Genomic DNA, 7,775 nt, shown 5'->3' with positions numbered 1-7,775 from the left:
GGAGCTGCGGTTTCCCGCTCCCACTCCGCTCCCACAGCGACCTAGACTCACACCTGTCGCCAAAAAGAAGACCCAAGATTCGGAGCCAGGGGAAGTGGTTGAGATCCAAACCCAAAAATTGACAGTGTCCCTACGCCCGCAGAGGAAGATCGCAGTGGTGGCCAGTAAGCCCAGCCACTTCCCTCCCCACCAGGACCGCCCAAGAGGGGTGTCTACACAAGGGAGTCGGGCTTTGTCCCCTAACCCCAATCCTAACCCTGCCCTCAACCCTAACCCTAACCCCAACCCTGACCCTACCCCCAACCCTAAACCTAACCCCAACCCCAACCCTAACCCCAACCCATACCCCAATCCCAGTCCCTATCTACGTCCCACCAGGAACAGAACTTCCAAACAGTAGGACAATTAACATAATTAGGACAAATTGGTTTTATTTTATTTAGACCCACTTACATCTAATACCTACCTGGGTACTTACCTCCAATTGGAACCACGCGTCTGGTCCCCGGACCACGCCCACCCGAAAAAAGCAGAAAAAATTGACAAAACGGAATAACACAAAAATATGAACAAAAGTCACCAAATGTTTTCAATAATATAATTACAAATTTGCAAAAACCCAATACACATATATAATCCACCTACCTATGTATTATTTACCTGTAGTTTGAACAGCAATCCGAGATCCTAGACCACGTCTACTTGAAAAACAAAATACATCAAAAAACATTAAAAAAACAATTAAAAAACATTAAAAACAAAAAACAAAATTAGTATGTTTACATTATTCTACAATACCAATTCCAAGTTGATCAAATTAGAATTATTTTGTTTAAATCCAATATGAAAGCTAGTTTAATTATGAAAATTAAGTGGAAAATGCAAATATAAGCTAAAACACGTTACATTTCTAAAACGAAATTTCAAAAAACAAAAAAGATTTAAAACTTCAACCGAGCTGAGGGTATAAAAGGAATCCGCAAGGCAAAGAGCCTTTAGTGCGAATTTGGACTGCAAGCAAGACACATTGCTGCACCTTACAAAACAAAAATACTTTTTCATATAATACATGTGTGCCAGACCTGATGAAGGCTTGAGATAGCCGAAACGTTGTCAGGGCACACATTGCATATTGGCCAGAATAAATCAAAAAAGAAACTTTATTTTTTAAAAAAAACAACTTTATTAAATATATAACAAAGGCAAATTCTAGATCCACAGCCATGGATCAGGGTTGGACGACGGTCCACTATGGCCGACGCCACCGCGTTGCCCGCCGGAACCGTGAGCTGGGGGCTGATTGGAATCCCGGATGGATGGACCGTGCTTTTGCCTTTCCCTCCTCCAGGAGGGGGGGCTCCCACCATAATCCTAACCAGCCTGTGCCTCCTCCGGATCCCTCCAGACCTCCTGGCTGTAGGTTCGATTCCTATGCGACAGTAGTTCGCCAAGGCCGCAGGCAACCGCGTCAGGACCAACGTGGTCCCCCTCCAGCTGCAACCCGGACCTCCAAGTGGAGACCAGCAGAGGCCGGATTTGGTCGCCTGATCCGCAAAATCTATAACTTGATTAAGGTCTACCACCACCTGAACAATGTAGACCCCCAGCAGTGGGCTACACAACCTCGGATGATCACCAGGATGGAGGAGGTGTTGTCCACAATGATCAAGCCGGCATTCCTAGATAGCAGGGTTGTGCGGGACATTGTGGACAATGCCAAGACCTGGGGCAAGACCACCTGCCAGATCCTCAAACGTCATTACGAGTCCCACCTACCGTTCTGCCGGTCCGACATGGAATTTGCACTCCAAGACAACAATCTAGAATGGGAGGCTGCTTTCCAAGTGGCGGTTGGTTGGGCCAAGCGAAATTTTCCACGCCTACTACCAGGCACAATTTCGGAGGTTGAGAACGAGATTTTGGACTTTCTGGAAGACTTGCCGTGCTCCGATCCCAACCCTGACCCCCATCCTACTCCTGGCCCCAGTCCTATTCTCGCCCCCAACCCTAACCCTAACCCCAACCCCAACCCTAACCCTAACCCTAACCCTATCCCAAACCCTAACCTGGAGCTGCGGTTTCCCGCTCCCACTCCGCTCCCACAGCGACCTAGACTCACACCTGTCGCCAAAAAGAAGACCCAAGATTCGGAGCCAGGGGAAGTGGTTGAGATCCAAACCCAAAAATTGACAGTGTCCCTACGCCCGCAGAGGAAGATCGCAGTGGTGGCCAGTAAGCCCAGCCACTTCCCTCCCCACCAGGACCGCCCAAGAGGGGTGTCTACACAAGGGAGTCGGGCTTTGTCCCCTAACCCCAATCCTAACCCTGCCCTCAACCCTAACCCTAACCCCAACCCTGACCCTACCCCCAACCCTAAACCTAACCCCAACCCCAACCCTAACCCCAACCCATACCCCAATCCCAGTCCCTATCTACGTCCCACCAGGAACAGAACTTCCAAACAGTAGGACAATTAACATAATTAGGACAAATTGGTTTTATTTTATTTAGACCCACTTACATCTAATACCTACCTGGGTACTTACCTCCAATTGGAACCACGCGTCTGGTCCCCGGACCACGCCCACCCGAAAAAAGCAGAAAAAATTGACAAAACGGAATAACACAAAAATATGAACAAAAGTCACCAAATGTTTTCAATAATATAATTACAAATTTGCAAAAACCCAATACACATATATAATCCACCTACCTATGTATTATTTACCTGTAGTTTGAACAGCAATCCGAGATCCTAGACCACGTCTACTTGAAAAACAAAATACATCAAAAAACATTAAAAAAACAATTAAAAAACATTAAAAACAAAAAACAAAATTAGTATGTTTACATTATTCTACAATACCAATTCCAAGTTGATCAAATTAGAATTATTTTGTTTAAATCCAATATGAAAGCTAGTTTAATTATGAAAATTAAGTGGAAAATGCAAATATAAGCTAAAACACGTTACATTTCTAAAACGAAATTTCAAAAAACAAAAAAGATTTAAAACTTCAACCGAGCTGAGGGTATAAAAGGAATCCGCAAGGCAAAGAGCCTTTAGTGCGAATTTGGACTGCAAGCAAGACACATTGCTGCACCTTACAAAACAAAAATACTTTTTCATATAATACATGTGTGCCAGACCTGATGAAGGCTTGAGATAGCCGAAACGTTGTCAGGGCACACATTGCATATTGGCCAGAATAAATCAAAAAAGAAACTTTATTTTTTAAAAAAAACAACTTTATTAAATATATAACAAAGGCAAATTCTAGATCCACAGCCATGGATCAGGGTTGGACGACGGTCCACTATGGCCGACGCCACCGCGTTGCCCGCCGGAACCGTGAGCTGGGGGCTGATTGGAATCCCGGATGGATGGACCGTGCTTTTGCCTTTCCCTCCTCCAGGAGGGGGGGCTCCCACCATAATCCTAACCAGCCTGTGCCTCCTCCGGATCCCTCCAGACCTCCTGGCTGTAGGTTCGATTCCTATGCGACAGTAGTTCGCCAAGGCCGCAGGCAACCGCGTCAGGACCAACGTGGTCCCCCTCCAGCTGCAACCCGGACCTCCAAGTGGAGACCAGCAGAGGCCGGATTTGGTCGCCTGATCCGCAAAATCTATAACTTGATTAAGGTCTACCACCACCTGAACAATGTAGACCCCCAGCAGTGGGCTACACAACCTCGGATGATCACCAGGATGGAGGAGGTGTTGTCCACAATGATCAAGCCGGCATTCCTAGATAGCAGGGTTGTGCGGGACATTGTGGACAATGCCAAGACCTGGGGCAAGACCACCTGCCAGATCCTCAAACGTCATTACGAGTCCCACCTACCGTTCTGCCGGTCCGACATGGAATTTGCACTCCAAGACAACAATCTAGAATGGGAGGCTGCTTTCCAAGTGGCGGTTGGTTGGGCCAAGCGAAATTTTCCACGCCTACTACCAGGCACAATTTCGGAGGTTGAGAACGAGATTTTGGACTTTCTGGAAGACTTGCCGTGCTCCGATCCCAACCCTGACCCCCATCCTACTCCTGGCCCCAGTCCTATTCTCGCCCCCAACCCTAACCCTAACCCCAACCCCAACCCTAACCCTAACCCTAACCCTATCCCAAACCCTAACCTGGAGCTGCGGTTTCCCGCTCCCACTCCGCTCCCACAGCGACCTAGACTCACACCTGTCGCCAAAAAGAAGACCCAAGATTCGGAGCCAGGGGAAGTGGTTGAGATCCAAACCCAAAAATTGACAGTGTCCCTACGCCCGCAGAGGAAGATCGCAGTGGTGGCCAGTAAGCCCAGCCACTTCCCTCCCCACCAGGACCGCCCAAGAGGGGTGTCTACACAAGGGAGTCGGGCTTTGTCCCCTAACCCCAATCCTAACCCTGCCCTCAACCCTAACCCTAACCCCAACCCTGACCCTACCCCCAACCCTAAACCTAACCCCAACCCCAACCCTAACCCCAACCCATACCCCAATCCCAGTCCCTATCTACGTCCCACCAGGAACAGAACTTCCAAACAGTAGGACAATTAACATAATTAGGACAAATTGGTTTTATTTTATTTAGACCCACTTACATCTAATACCTACCTGGGTACTTACCTCCAATTGGAACCACGCGTCTGGTCCCCGGACCACGCCCACCCGAAAAAAGCAGAAAAAATTGACAAAACGGAATAACACAAAAATATGAACAAAAGTCACCAAATGTTTTCAATAATATAATTACAAATTTGCAAAAACCCAATACACATATATAATCCACCTACCTATGTATTATTTACCTGTAGTTTGAACAGCAATCCGAGATCCTAGACCACGTCTACTTGAAAAACAAAATACATCAAAAAACATTAAAAAAACAATTAAAAAACATTAAAAACAAAAAACAAAATTAGTATGTTTACATTATTCTACAATACCAATTCCAAGTTGATCAAATTAGAATTATTTTGTTTAAATCCAATATGAAAGCTAGTTTAATTATGAAAATTAAGTGGAAAATGCAAATATAAGCTAAAACACGTTACATTTCTAAAACGAAATTTCAAAAAACAAAAAAGATTTAAAACTTCAACCGAGCTGAGGGTATAAAAGGAATCCGCAAGGCAAAGAGCCTTTAGTGCGAATTTGGACTGCAAGCAAGACACATTGCTGCACCTTACAAAACAAAAATACTTTTTCATATAATACATGTGTGCCAGACCTGATGAAGGCTTGAGATAGCCGAAACGTTGTCAGGGCACACATTGCATATTGGCCAGAATAAATCAAAAAAGAAACTTTATTTTTTAAAAAAAACAACTTTATTAAATATATAACAAAGGCAAATTCTAGATCCACAGCCATGGATCAGGGTTGGACGACGGTCCACTATGGCCGACGCCACCGCGTTGCCCGCCGGAACCGTGAGCTGGGGGCTGATTGGAATCCCGGATGGATGGACCGTGCTTTTGCCTTTCCCTCCTCCAGGAGGGGGGGCTCCCACCATAATCCTAACCAGCCTGTGCCTCCTCCGGATCCCTCCAGACCTCCTGGCTGTAGGTTCGATTCCTATGCGACAGTAGTTCGCCAAGGCCGCAGGCAACCGCGTCAGGACCAACGTGGTCCCCCTCCAGCTGCAACCCGGACCTCCAAGTGGAGACCAGCAGAGGCCGGATTTGGTCGCCTGATCCGCAAAATCTATAACTTGATTAAGGTCTACCACCACCTGAACAATGTAGACCCCCAGCAGTGGGCTACACAACCTCGGATGATCACCAGGATGGAGGAGGTGTTGTCCACAATGATCAAGCCGGCATTCCTAGATAGCAGGGTTGTGCGGGACATTGTGGACAATGCCAAGACCTGGGGCAAGACCACCTGCCAGATCCTCAAACGTCATTACGAGTCCCACCTACCGTTCTGCCGGTCCGACATGGAATTTGCACTCCAAGACAACAATCTAGAATGGGAGGCTGCTTTCCAAGTGGCGGTTGGTTGGGCCAAGCGAAATTTTCCACGCCTACTACCAGGCACAATTTCGGAGGTTGAGAACGAGATTTTGGACTTTCTGGAAGACTTGCCGTGCTCCGATCCCAACCCTGACCCCCATCCTACTCCTGGCCCCAGTCCTATTCTCGCCCCCAACCCTAACCCTAACCCCAACCCCAACCCTAACCCTAACCCTAACCCTATCCCAAACCCTAACCTGGAGCTGCGGTTTCCCGCTCCCACTCCGCTCCCACAGCGACCTAGACTCACACCTGTCGCCAAAAAGAAGACCCAAGATTCGGAGCCAGGGGAAGTGGTTGAGATCCAAACCCAAAAATTGACAGTGTCCCTACGCCCGCAGAGGAAGATCGCAGTGGTGGCCAGTAAGCCCAGCCACTTCCCTCCCCACCAGGACCGCCCAAGAGGGGTGTCTACACAAGGGAGTCGGGCTTTGTCCCCTAACCCCAATCCTAACCCTGCCCTCAACCCTAACCCTAACCCCAACCCTGACCCTACCCCCAACCCTAAACCTAACCCCAACCCCAACCCTAACCCCAACCCATACCCCAATCCCAGTCCCTATCTACGTCCCACCAGGAACAGAACTTCCAAACAGTAGGACAATTAACATAATTAGGACAAATTGGTTTTATTTTATTTAGACCCACTTACATCTAATACCTACCTGGGTACTTACCTCCAATTGGAACCACGCGTCTGGTCCCCGGACCACGCCCACCCGAAAAAAGCAGAAAAAATTGACAAAACGGAATAACACAAAAATATGAACAAAAGTCACCAAATGTTTTCAATAATATAATTACAAATTTGCAAAAACCCAATACACATATATAATCCACCTACCTATGTATTATTTACCTGTAGTTTGAACAGCAATCCGAGATCCTAGACCACGTCTACTTGAAAAACAAAATACATCAAAAAACATTAAAAAAACAATTAAAAAACATTAAAAACAAAAAACAAAATTAGTATGTTTACATTATTCTACAATACCAATTCCAAGTTGATCAAATTAGAATTATTTTGTTTAAATCCAATATGAAAGCTAGTTTAATTATGAAAATTAAGTGGAAAATGCAAATATAAGCTAAAACACGTTACATTTCTAAAACGAAATTTCAAAAAACAAAAAAGATTTAAAACTTCAACCGAGCTGAGGGTATAAAAGGAATCCGCAAGGCAAAGAGCCTTTAGTGCGAATTTGGACTGCAAGCAAGACACATTGCTGCACCTTACAAAACAAAAATACTTTTTCATATAATACATGTGTGCCAGACCTGATGAAGGCTTGAGATAGCCGAAACGTTGTCAGGGCACACATTGCATATTGGCCAGAATAAATCAAAAAAGAAACTTTATTTTTTAAAAAAAACAACTTTATTAAATATATAACAAAGGCAAATTCTAGATCCACAGCCATGGATCAGGGTTGGACGACGGTCCACTATGGCCGACGCCACCGCGTTGCCCGCCGGAACCGTGAGCTGGGGGCTGATTGGAATCCCGGATGGATGGACCGTGCTTTTGCCTTTCCCTCCTCCAGGAGGGGGGGCTCCCACCATAATCCAAACCCTAACCCTAACCCTAACCCTAACCCTAACCCTAACCCTAACCCTAACCCTAACCCTAACCCTAACCCTAACCCTAACCCTAACCCTAACCCTAACCCTAACCCTAACCCTAACCCTAACCCTAACCCTAACCCTAACCCTAACCCTAACCCTAACCCTAACCCTAACCCTAACCCTAACCCTAACCCTAACCCT

Source organism: Syngnathus scovelli, chromosome 4 (assembly GCF_024217435.2).
Source record: "Syngnathus scovelli strain Florida chromosome 4, RoL_Ssco_1.2, whole genome shotgun sequence".
In the NCBI taxonomy this organism is placed as follows: Eukaryota; Metazoa; Chordata; class Actinopteri; order Syngnathiformes; family Syngnathidae; genus Syngnathus; species Syngnathus scovelli.
This window is presented reverse-complemented; position numbering follows the sequence as displayed.